Source organism: Sceloporus undulatus, chromosome 4 (assembly GCF_019175285.1).
Source record: "Sceloporus undulatus isolate JIND9_A2432 ecotype Alabama chromosome 4, SceUnd_v1.1, whole genome shotgun sequence".
Lineage (NCBI taxonomy): Eukaryota > Metazoa > Chordata > Lepidosauria > Squamata > Phrynosomatidae > Sceloporus > Sceloporus undulatus.
Window position 1 is genome coordinate 68,215,432 of NC_056525.1, and position 13,417 is coordinate 68,228,848.

The 13,417-nt window shown below is 40.7% G+C and overlaps 1 protein-coding gene across 5 annotated transcripts in view; it reads left to right on the forward strand.

The window, feature by feature from the left end:
* The first annotated feature begins 301 nt into the window (after positions 1-301).
* The window catches only part of TEAD3 (TEA domain transcription factor 3), a 96,619-nt gene continuing 83,503 nt past the window's right edge, over positions 302-13,417 (forward strand). For 2 of the 5 annotated variants that reach the window (XM_042462570.1, XM_042462569.1), the window contains exon 1: positions 302-544. The gene's annotated coding sequence lies outside the window, so the exon portion shown is untranslated. Of the gene's footprint in view, positions 545-981; positions 1,084-13,417 lie in introns of those variants that run through there. The other 3 variants (XM_042462574.1, XM_042462573.1, XM_042462572.1) reach the window with 2 other exon arrangements.

Here is a 13,417-nt window from a genome sequence, read left to right on the forward strand (position 1 = left end):
GAGTGTGTGTAAGGAGGCACCCATTCCTCCTGTACTGTAAGTGTGTGTGTATGTCTGAAGTGGGGACCCATTCCTCCAGTACTCTCTCTGTGTGTGAGGGGGGGACCCGTTCCTCCGGTAGTGCGAATGTGTTTTTAAGGGGGGCATCCATTCGTCCTGTGTGAGAGAGAGAGAGAGAGAGAGGGAGAGAGGGGTTCAGTCCCTTTCCTCCAGCAGTGGAGGTGGTCTCCTCCCTCGGCGACGGAGGGAGGGCGCTGGCTCTTTCCCTCCTTCTTTCCCTCCTTCTCTCTCTCTCTTCCCAACTTTCTGCTCCTCCCTCCTTCGCAGAAAAACTTTCCCGTCGCTCTGGGTCGGTTCCCGGCTCTCAGCGCTCCACGGATTCCAGAGCCAGCCAGCAGAGCCTCCCTCCTTCTTTCCTTCTTCCTTCCTTCCCTCCTTTTCTTCCTTCCTTCCTTTCCTCTGGGAGTCCAGTCTTTTCCTGTCACTGAGGGCTCCCCTCCATAGGAGGCTCCCCCACCGGCGCCCCCTTCCCAGGACAGAGCAAGTAAGTAACACAGCCATGTAAGTAACAAGTAAGTAACAAAGGTTTGGCTCCGCTTTAACTCCTTTCTGGCTGAAGGCTATGGAATTCTGGGAGTTAGTTGTGGGGTCCAGAAGACCCCACAACAAACTCCAACTCCCAGAATTCCATAGCCTTCAGCCAGAAAGGAGTTAAAGCGGAGCCAAACTGGGGTATATCTCCGGTATGGATGTCTCTCCTCATCTATCCCAGCCTTTCTTCTACTCAGGAAGAGTTTTCGAAAGGCCTTCCATTTTGAGCACAGGAGGGGATTGCTATTGATGGGAGTGTCTTGGAGCTTTGATTTCTTGGGGCCTGTCCTCCATTTTTGTTTTCTCCTCCCCCTCCCCCCTTGGAAGGTCCTCCATTTTGGGGTGGCAGTGAGGAGGACCTCTGGGGCCACTCTGATTTGAGGAGGAGGAGGAGAAGAGAGAGGAGGACCAAGGCAGCGTTTGTACTTTCTTTTGCATTTCTGTTGAGGTTTGGAGAAGAAGGACCTCCCTCTTTCTATGAAACTTCTAGGGGTAACCATGAATTCTCCTCTTTGGAGGAACTAGTTTCTTTCCTCAGGTCTTTTCTTTTAAAAAATTATATAGTTTCCACTTGGAACTCGTCCAGAGATGGGTTGAAGAAGTCATGGTTTTTCTTTCTGCCTCCCTCTTTCTCAGTTTTAAAAGTTTCAAAGCCAGGGGCCTGTTACAGATTTTTGGATTAGTTTCTTGATTCCCCCCTCCCCCCCAAAAGTTCCTTCCACTTTGTCTATCCACTTCGTTGTAAACTGTGGTCACAGTTAATTTTCTGCCAAGGAAGCTTTGCTGGTGTGTAATCCAGACTTTTCCTGCCAGTGTTGTGTGTTTCAGCGTAAAGCTAGAAGTGTATCCCCCCCCCCCCCCCAGTTCTTCTGAAGCTTTGAGACCACAAACTTTGGGGTGGTTTTCAAAATGATTATTATTATTATTATTATTATTATTAAAATTGGAGGGGATAGCTTGTGTGTGTGTGTGTGTGTGTGTGTGCGCGTACTGGCAGTTAGGCCATAGTGTTGACAACTGGTGGATTGCACAAACACATTTCCTCAATTAATTACCTTTGTGTGAGAGATTTGCGTAATGCCGTATTTTTTTCATGCCATGGTCACGTGGACGAAAACAAATGTTTTTGTAAATTGTGAAGTTGACGGCTTTCATGGACGGCATCCATAGTTTTTTGTGGGTTTTTCGGGCTGTGTGGCCATGTTCTAGAAGAGTTTCTTCCTGACATTTCACCAGCATCTGTGGCTGGCGTCTAGATGCCAGCCACAGATGCTGGCGAAACATCAGGAAGAAACTCTTCTAGAACATGGCCACACAGCCCGAAAAACCCACAAAAATCTTTTGTAGATTGGTTGTGTGTGTGCATGTATGTAAGAAAGTGACCATTTAAAATGGCACAGTAGGGTATTGGGAATGAGTATGGTTCAAGGTGCAACCAGCTCTGTCTTCCGGTTGAGAGGAATAAAGTGAGATGTCCTAGCAGACCTTTCTGTTGGGATATTAGTGTCCACACTACAGGAGTGTTTATGTGAAGCACTTTCTAACTTCTAAGGCCTTGAATCCTATTTACTATATATACTCGACTATAACTCAACCTCATATATAAGTTGAGGGTAGGTTTTGGGGCCAAAATTATGGATTTTGATATGACCCATGGATAAGTCAAGGGTAAAACCTAGAAGCATATAACAAAAGGATCTAAACTGGATGAAGCAAAGGAAAACAATACCAAAGAACTTACAAAATTCCAGCAGGCAAAACTATTTGTGCTCATACTAAAGGCTGGATGGATGAGAGACTAGAAGGGGGGGATGGGTCAGAGCTTCCAGGGCAGGTTAAACTCTTGCCTTTCACCATATATAATAATAATAGTAATAATAAGTTAATTTATATACCACCTTTCCAAAAAGATCAAAGTGGTTTACAAATTACATAAAAATACATAATACATAATATTAATATATATATGAGTTAAAATACAGTACTTGCATTGACCCATGGATAAGTTGACCCAGGATTTTTTGGGTCAGTTTTTTAACCTAAATTTCTAGACTTATACATAAGTATAATAACTATACTGTATATAAGTATATACAGTAGCTGCTTTGGATCCTATTTTGGGGGCAAGGCGGGAGATACATCCAATATAATCCGTCCCACACACTCAGAACAACCGGGAAGAACTTGTTGGAAATTCCACCTTCTAAATATGTTATTACTTCCCAGATGGCCTTCTCAGTAGCGGCCCCACAAATCAGGAATAGTCTTCCCCACAAGCTCCGTCTTATACCCCCCCCCCCCCGAAACATTTAAAAAGAGGCTTAAAACCTTCCTCTTCTGTCAAACCTTCCCTCCTGGAAAATGAAGTCGTGTACTCTGATCCCTTTGACTCTCTACCTCACCCTATTGATTGATTGATTGATTGATTGATTGAATGATTGTTCTTAGATTGTATATTTAGTGCTCTTGGTTTTATCTATTTTATGATGTGTTTTGTAATTGGTTTTAAACTCTATATAAACTGCTTTGATCTTTTTGGAAAAGCGGTATATATAAAATTTATTATTATTATTATAAACAAGTAAATGAATAAAATCTTTGACACTGCTTGAATGGCTGTGGCTCAGTGTTGTGGAATCCTGGGATTTGCAGTTTGTTGTGGCACCAGAGCTCTCTGATAGAGAAGGCTATATAGCTCACAAAACTACAGATCACAGAATTCCATAACACTAAGCCATGGCAGTTAAAGCGGTGTCAAACTGCGTTATTTCTGCAGTCCAGATTCAATCTATAGTGTCCAAGATATAATGTTTTTGAGGTAGGCATTTGTCTGTTTTGTATGAACTTAGATACAACTTGAAGTCACATAACAACAAAGCTATGAAAGAGCTAGTAAGGGGTCACTGAAAGAAACAGCACATCCCAGGTGGTACATCCTTTTGCAAATAAGGACAAGGCCTCATTTAGAAGCTTAATTAATTTTAAGCGGGAGGGTGTTTTGTACTGGATACCATTTTGAGGCCCCACAGGCAGATTGCTATTTGGTCACAGCCCTGCAGGGTTGGATATATGGTTAATCACATGGACTTGACAAGTAAGTGCTTGCACTAACCAAGGGAAAAACTAATTGAAAGTAGAACCCAAGTAGCACTTTGTGTTGCCGAGCAGAATCACAGCTTCCAAAAGGAGACCTCCTGCTTTGGAAAGGGCCATTGCTTTTAAGCCATTCCTTCAAGAGTAAGATAAGCAAGATAATTTTGTGTCATGATCAGATAGAAAAAAAAATAGTAGATCCCTTCAGGTAAGTGATAAACTTACCTTCCCCTATTTTTACATGGAGGAACTGAGGTAGGAGGTGATGAGCCATGTTTCAACTTGCTAATGCTTTTTTTTCCAGTGAGGCACATAGACCAGCTGAAAATAAGAAGCTATGTATAAAGTACCTTAACTTTCCCATAAATCAGGGCAAATTTACTAAGGTTGCAGTTCCCTGTATACTGATCTAAGAGTAAACTCAACTTACTACAGTGAAACATATTTCGGAGAAGACATATAAAAGACTGTGCAGTGAGCCATTTTGTGCTCAATAGGACTATAGAAGGTTTTGGATTGCACTGTTACATATTGAGGTGGATGAGTGCTAATGGTGGCAATCATAGGTCGAGGGGAGTGTTTCTCCGGCTATCTGATGTGGGGGACTAGCAGTTATTATTTTTCAGCGTGCCAGGCACCAGTACCATATTTATGCCCATTGGCTACGCTTGTTTCCTTCTTTCCTGGAAACTCGCAGAAACCAGCAGCCAACAGCTTGGGCCAGCACCAGTCTAGGAATTACTCACTTTGAATAATACAGCTCTAGGGAATAGAGCTGCAAATGTCTAGTGATGTATTTTCTTTATAGAAAGCTATGGAAGTTGTTGTAAAAGTATTATGGCTTTGGGGGGTGGGAGGGAAATAGTATGTCTTATTTTGTGCATTTATAGTACATATGCGGGGATGGGGGACACATTGAGCTGGATACCTATCTTCTAACTCTGGAGGAGCAAGATTGAAGTCCACTTCCTGTACTGTAGCTTTAATTTCTGTGTGATAATTTATATTTGATGTCAAGCCATGTGTCTCTTCAGCTGTAAGAATGTGTGTGTGTGTGGTAGTTTTGCCAGTTTCTTCCTCTGAAATTTAACCTACAGCACTTGGTGTTCATTGGCAGTTTCCCATTCAAGTACCAACCAGAGCTGCCCCAGCTTAGCAGAATCTAAACATTGTGAAACTATTTCTAAGGATTTGACAAATGCCACAGTGTGGCATTGTGTCATTCATAATGATGCCATCCCTGCTCATAAATCTTTCCTCCTTGCAAGCAAGAGTTTCTCTTGAAATAAAACATGCTGCTTGTGGAAGTTATGAATGTCAGACAGTTTCAGGGGCTACAAAGGTCAGTGCTTAAGACACAGGTTCCCAACCTTCCTAATGCTGCAACCCATTAATACAGTTCCTCATGTTGTGGTGACCCAAACCCATGAAATTATTTTCATTGCTACTTCATAACTGTAATTAAATAGGTGTTTTCCAATGGTCTTAGGCGACCCCCATGAAAGGGCCATTTGACCCCCAAAGGGGTCCCGACCCACATGTTAGGAACCACTGGCTTAAGATAAAAACAAATTCTAAACTTCTTGTGAAACCATTTGTACAAAGCATTTTTATTGGAAGTAATTGTCACTGGGGCTTTTATTTCCAGGCAAATGAGTATAGGGTTGCAGTTCTGCCATTGCCATGTTTAAGGAGCATAGTGTATATCTTCTGAAATAATCTGTACAGTCTTAAATTTACATTAAACATGGGGAGAGGGGGCGATTTAAGTTTTTATTTAGGAGTCTGAAGTGACTTCAGACTGAACTGCAAGTAATGGCAGCTGTCACAATCTTATATGGTTTGTGAAACAAGTTTGACAGCTCTTGGTCCAGTTTCCTTATGGGACTTGTGCTTGTCTTGCAGAAACCACCAGCCCTATTGACAGTAACTGGCCCTCCTTGTTTGCAGTTTCAGTAGATAGCACAAACTAGCTGCACCACAGAATTGCAATTGCCTCCATAACATTACTGGGTTTGGTAGTATGGAAATGTCAGACATGAAGTTTCCCCTCATTTTTACATGTTTGATAAATTGATCTGTCTCATGAATTAGTTTGGTATGTTTCATGAGCAAATTCTAACTGGGATGCATAATAGATTGCTTGAATGAGGTTTATGGGGTACCTGTGTGCTATTACAGTCTCAGGTAAATTTTGTATGTCATGCTAAACCATAATTACTGATGTTCATGTGTTTGCTTGGGAAAACATTGTGGTATAATTGGTAACAGTGTGGTATCAGCAATATTTCCACAGCATGCAGAGTGCCATGATCTCTCTATTGGCAATTACCTTTGAGAAGTATCATATCTTTCTGAATGTACTGTGCAGTCACAAGAAGCTGTAGTTGGTCTGCTTTCTTCACTGAAGCATATTGAATTCTATTGTAAAAAATGCTTTTCACAGTCTAGTTGTACCTCTGTCTTATGGTGGATAATTCAGTAGCTTCTCTCTCTGTCTCTCAGTGTGAATGAGACAAAGATCTTCAAATTGATGAATAGGTAAATGGTGCATTTTAATTAATTTGTGGGTTGTGGCCATCATGTAGATAAGGTTCGACAGTGGAACACACTCCCTCAGAGAGTGGTGGAGTCTCCTTCCTTGGGGGTCTTTAAACAGAGGCTGGATGGCCATCTGTCGGGGATGCTTTGATTGTGAGTTCTTGCATGGCAGGGGGTTGGACTGGGTGGCCCTTGTGGTCTCTTCCAACTCTACGATTCTGTGATAAGGCTGAATGCATTCAGAAGTTGAGTTGGTGTCCAAGTCTTCTCGTCCATGCTTAGCAAGAGGGCTGAGTAATGGAAATATGTACAATTGTTTTCCCTTTCTGTTATGGTCTGAATTTTTCTTTTATTGCTAGTTGCCTCATTGAGCTACATTGTGTGAAGGACGTAGCACTTCCTCCCTAAAAAACTAACAAACCCAGACTTATGAAAGACGTGTTCCCACTTTATGTCACATCACTGTGTCTGTGTTAAGGTAGATGTAGGACTGCCAGTCGACCAGAAAAGTGTGGTCTGAAATAATCCTGTAGATTTAATTTCTGTCCTGCAGAAATTGGTAAGTGAAACTTTCCATAACATAGAGATAAAACTGCAGATAGGTATTATGATTAGGTCTACAAACATATTTCTCTTCAAACCCAGAGGAGCAGAGGTTGTCTCAGTTGGCAAACTTTTTAGTCATTGGCCACTATATGTTATATATATGTACAGTTTGAGTATCCCTTAACCAAAATGCTTGGGACCGTGTTTCATCAGAACCCCCCCCCCCCCCCATTTTGGAATATACATAATGAGATATCTTGGAGATGGGACCCAAGTCTAAACATGAAAATAATTTTGAACATAGACTGAAGTTTGTGTACACTGAACCATCAGAAAGCAAACGTGTCACTATCAGCACCCATGGAAAAAAACTGGATTTAGGAACATTTTGGATTTTCAAAATCAAATGCAGGGATACTCAACCTGTATTATACAAAAAAGCCAAGTAGTACATATTTAATTGTAAAGATAAACATTTCGTTAGAAGTATTTAAAGTGGGTAAGTCTAGAGTGAAACGGCTTTCACTCAATTTTATAATGGAAATGACTGGATATTTGGGAGAAATAAGTGCTTATAGCTCATGTTGTGGCTTCTTTGTCTAGAAATACTAAATTTTATAACCCTGGCCTAAAGACATTTTGTTCTACTCCTGACATAAGGAGGTGCTGTAACTCATTGCCAGAGCACATATATGCTTTGCATGTAAAAGACTTCAGATTCAACCTCTGGCATCTCCAGGTACAATTAGCAGCTTGACTACATCAGCCCAAATATTCCAGGTGCCAGTGGGAGTATTTTGCCCTGAATCCAGTCACACATTGTTAATAAAGCGATCCGATGTCATATGGATGTCTACACAGTTCCCCAGCCTGAATGCAAATCAGCACCACTTTGTTGTCCCCTACTTCCATGGGTTACCTGTGCTGGTATTCTGGTCCTGCTGACTTCCTAGCCACACACCCTCAGACCTCTGCTGGTGACAACATCAGCAATGTCCCTATGAGGCATCCAGCAATGTGATCAAGGTAGGGAGGGCAATTGCATGGACAGTGGGGCTCTGCCAGGTGGGATCAGCTGGATGTGTGTGCAGGAATCTGATGCTTGGACAGGATAGTGGCAGCAGCAAAGGATCCAGAGCACTGGGGAGGAAGGCTTTTTAATAATAATAATAATATAATAATAAATCTTTATTTCTATACCACTTTTCCTGGGATCAAAGCGGTTTACAAATTCAAAACAACTATACAGCATAAGATTTACAATATAAAATACTGTACAATCAAAAGTACATTAGGTTAAAACATCATATAAAAGCAGTTAAAATCTCAAAATCACACTTAAACATCCTAATACATTTCACATTACAGGATAGGGGATAGGAGGATGCATTCTCTATGATGGATCAAGAGGGTATGCTAGACGAAACAAATGAGTTTTCAACATTATCTTGAAAACATCAAGGGAAGGACTGAGACGAATCTCTTCAGGAAGTTTATTCCAATGTGTAGGAGCAATAGATGTGAATGTTCGTTGGTGAGTTGCGGACAGTCTCACCTTGGGATATTCCAGTTGGTATTTGCCTGTTGTTATGAGAGTGTGGGGTGGATTATGTATTTTCCCCTTCCCCACCAATGTATGGGTTCAACTGAAGTGGGTGACAGGCAGCACTGGCCCATTAAGGATAGCAGTGTTTGCCACCCACCTGAATCTGGACCAATCCAGCTCCGAATATACAGCAAGAGCCAGTAAAACTGTATTTTCTGGAAAACTCCAGAGTAAAGGGGAACTTATTAATTTGGAGTACCAGCCAAAAGAACCAGATTCACCATGGAACTAGACGTGCATCATGTAAACTGATTGTAGCAGGGTTTTAGCCAGTGTAGATGGGTGGTAGGAAGGAAATGATAGAGGACTGTTGGTTGCCAGTATCAACAATAAATGTCTGATCATATAAGGCAGCTTCCTAACACATTAGTGTGTGCAGTCTGCAGCCTTCAGCTTAATTTGAAAAGCCCTCTGCAAGTTGTCAATTCTGGCAAGAATGATCTGTCCTTTCCCTGGCAGCCTACTAGGTAGAGAGTCAGAGGGAGAGAGAGAAGGACTGAGAGAAGAGGAAAAGGGGAATTACTTTGTTGGCTATCTCCACCCATGGCCAGCACACAGCCCCCAAGAGATTATCCCCAAAGGAATGTGGCCCTCAGCAGATGTATAACCTCTGTACTATATACAGTATGGCCTTGGCCTCCATGTTTCCAGTGGTCTGAAAAGGATGAATAGTTATCACCCAGATTAATTAAAGCCAGCATTTCTTTGCCAAAACAAAAATATGTTCTGTCCTGACTGGTGCAAGACACATGTAGTCTGAAGGACAGGTGTGAGGGGTTTGTATGTGAGAAAGGTATTGCTGTAAAGGGGCTCCTGTTAGTAATTTTGCAACTGTCTTCCATGGCACCTCACACTTGATGCAGTAGCATCCTTGTGCATTATGTCAAGTTTCTTTTTGCAACTTCTCTGGGATTTTAAAGTTCTTGCATTTAATTTAAAATAAGATGGCCACACATATTTTGGACTAAATACTTGAGGTGTGTTTCTAGTGAATACACTGGTGATATTGTCTCATAAAATTTGTTATTATTAACTAAATTTGTATGCCACTTTTCACCCCACATGAGTCCAAGTGCAGTTTACAGAACAATAAATCAAAACACTAATGAAAGCAATGAAAGTCAATTTGCTAGTTCTAAAAAAAATCAAAGAAAGATAAGGCAGGCAAACTTTTAAAAGAGACTCTCATTTTCCTGTCTCTTAACTGAAGCTGTTATGAGATCATGGCAATATGGATGTTTCCATTTCCAAGATAATCTAAGAGATAGTTATCTGATGTAGGGTACTGGTAATTCCCCACCCCACCCTAATATGCCCAGAACTAGTACCTTTGGCAACCATTGTTTCTTTCTTGGAAGTTGTCAATGGACCAGCAGCTGATGGTTTATGACCAATTCCAGTCCATGAACCACCACTTTGAATAGCACTGGTCTAATCATCAATTTTAATCTTGTTTCATGATTTGAAAAACCTAACATATTAGTGATACTTTTGAAAAGGGTAGCACATTACTCATTTTACAGTACAATAGTTTTTTTTAAACTTAGAATAAAAAAAAATCCTCCAGTACCCTCAAAGGAGCCTCCTTTCCCAACAACTGGTGGAAATAACAGAAAAACATTATTTGTTACCTTCCGAAAGTACCAGCTATTTTGCCAAAAGAATGCTGTTTAGTCCTTGTTATCCCCCAAAATAATACATCACAGATAATGTCATTATTTGCACTTAGCATTTTGTAAAATGATGAAATGTTGTTTGTGTTGGTATAGATCTTTTGGTGTCTCTCTGTTTCAAATGCCATGCTTTTGATGAATAATATACAGTCATCCCTCCATATTTGCGGCTTTGATATTTGTGGATTTGATTATTCACGGATTTCATTAATATGTTCTCTCTAGGACTGTCTCTAGGTCCTCCAGTGCAACTCTGTGGTCAACTTTAACTAAAAGTTGCACTGAAAGACCATTTCTAGCTACTCCAGTGCCATTCTATGGTCAGTGTCTGTTGGACATTGACCACAGAGTTGCACTGGAGGACCTAGAGATTCCTAGAGAGGTGTCCTCTCAGGTAAAAACAGTGTTTTTGTTATTTGTGGTTTTTCTATATTCACGAGGGTCTTGTTCCACTAACCCTAGCGAATATGGAGGGACAACTGTAGTTCTAATTTTGAACTGTACTTTCTTAATATGCAATCCTCTGAACATTGACATAAACAATTGTATTATATACCCTACTTATCCTATAATGAGTACAGAAATTGAAGAATTTTGTATGCATTCATGTGGTGCAAAACTTGTTAGATGGGCTGACCACTGCTTTGAACATGTGATACTGTATGTCTATGCAATATCAATACAAACTTGAATGAATATGGAAGGAAGTACAATGAGACTCAGAAAAATAATATACTTAGCAGTCTGATTTATACATGTTTATTCAGAAATAAGCCTCACTGACTTCAGTGAAATAAGTGTGGATAATATTATAGCCTCCTGGTCTAAAACTAGAAAACTTAATAAAAATTAAGTAGTTCTGTGGTGGACAGAAACCAAATGAGGAAGCTTCACAGTTGTTCCGTGTTTCTGAAACATGTTGTGTTGATGTGAATTGTGAGGAAAAGGTTGTCGCAATCTGGGGATCCCAGTCAGCTGAGCCAGAATTTATAGTGTACACCAATGGATATGGTTAAATTGAAATGTTAGCAGAGATTTTTTTAAATTCCTCTCATTAAAAACTGAACTAAAGCTAGGATTTCCGCAAACACCTGGTTGTAATCTAAATCCACTCCCACACAAGTGAGTGGTGTAGTAGTTCAGCTAGAGCAAGGTGAGGTCAGTGCTGAGCAATTTAGATTTCCCTCTTTGGGCAACATGAAGGAGGCTACACTGGAGGTGGGGGGTGTGTGTCTGATTTTGTTCCAAAACTCTCTAATCCATGTCCACTGTAGTGATAATTAGGCCCCAGATATTGCCCGTTATGTGTTGCAAGACACTACAGATTTAAATCTTTGCTACAGTAATTGAGATGATTGTAATATTTATAGGTATCATCTAATTTATTGTACATTTTAGATAAAGCCAGTAAAATTATGCTTCTTTTGGAAACTGGGCTTATGCAGCACCTATGTAAATAATATACAGGTTTTTCCAGAATTCCAAGAACCAAAATATTCCAGAGTTCAAAACTGTCTACATGGGTGACTGAGATAGTGACACCTTTGTTTTTTGATGTGAACAATTTCCTTATTAAATTTGGTCAAGGGCTGGAGCTTAGTAGTAGGAACCTTGTAACATGTCTTGCAAACAAATAACCCATTTCACTTTTGGTGTCTCCAGGTAGGACTGGGAAAGACTCTTGTCTGATACTGTAGAATTGCTGGCAGTTGTTGTAGATACTAAATAGGTAGACTGACTCAGAATCAGGCTGCTTCTTATATATCATCCCGATTTGCCTAAGGACTAATGAGAAGTCTTCCACTACAAGGCTACAAAGCTTTAAGATCTTTTAAAAATAAGTCATTTCATTTCCTTTTTCATTTTCTAAACTGCTTGCTGAATAGATGGAACATATGATGAATGTTGTTTTGATGAAGAGAGAACATTTTTGTACAAAACTTTTCTTTGTTCTGAAATGTATTCTTCCTTTCCACCTTTCAGCAATTCAAGATGTTTGCTCTGCTTAAATCATTGTTTTTCTAGGATATGTTTTGCTGATATTGTTGCAAAGAAGGATTTGATGAAGCACACTTTTCTAGTATAGGTGCTCTTTGTACTCATATATTGGCTAAAATAGCAAATGTATAATTTTTACCATTTTGATAAATAATACACCAGTAATCAATACTTCAGAGGGTTTCTCCCCTGTATCTAAAGGCTATCTATATGCCATAAATTTGAACACAGTACATTATAAGGAAATAGTAGTACATCTGGATGTGTGTTGAACACCATGCAATTGGCCTTTGTTTGCCTTTTTAAATTTACCCTTTGTTTCAATGGGAAGATTTTAATTCTTAGACTTTGGCATGGTACCCTTTTAAAGGAGTGATTTGCATTTTCTGTTTTAACATATGAAGTGACACCCCTGGATGTTAGCCACAGTGAGATCCCAGACAGCTTTTGGGGCTTGATGTCTCATTACAGTGGAAATCTTTACTTCTCCTGCTAAGGAAAGGCAGTGCATAGGTGTGAAGTAGACTTGGCTCTTGCTTATACAGTGCTTCTGGTTGTTCAGTTTTCGTGAGTGACACTGAACTAGGACTTGCCCTCTTTTTTAGTGTTTTTAGTAAGTTGCATTAAATTTTGCTACAATAGAAGTCTTCTGTTTGTTGCTAGTCTTTGTTTGGATTTTTTTGTTTGCAGTGTTTTTATTATTGATTGCTAGCTTTATTTTGGTTTTATTGTGTGCCATTCTTATTAATTATTTCATTGTTTTTACTCTAATATTCCATTCCTGGGCAAGGTTCTGGGACGAGTGGTGGCCTCCCAGCTCCAGGGATTTCTAGATGAAACAGATTATCTAGATCCATTTCAATCTGGCTTCAGGCCTGGCTATGGCACAGAGACGGCTTTGGTCACCTTGGTGGATGACCTTCGCAGGGAACTGGACAGAGGGAGTGTGTCCCTGTTAGTTCTGTTAGATCTCTCAGTGGCTTTCGATACCATCGACCATGGTATCCTTCTGAGCCGCCTCTCTGGGATGGGGCTTAGGGGGACTGTTATGCAGTGGTTCCGGTCTTTCTTGGAGGGGCAGACCCAGAAGGTGGTGTTTGGGGGGACTCCTGTTCGACTCCTTGGCCGCTGGCCTGTGGAGTCCCTCAGGGTTCTGTTTTGTCCCCCATGTTGTTTAACATCTACATGAAACCGCTAGGAGAGGTCATCCAGAGTTTTGGGGCACGGTGTCATCAATATGCAGATGACACCCAACTCTTATCTCTCCTTTCCATCTGATTCCAAGGAAGCTGTCCCTGTGCTGAACCAGTGTCTGATGTCAGTAATGGACTGGATGAGGGCAAACAAATTGAAGCTTAATCCAGACAAG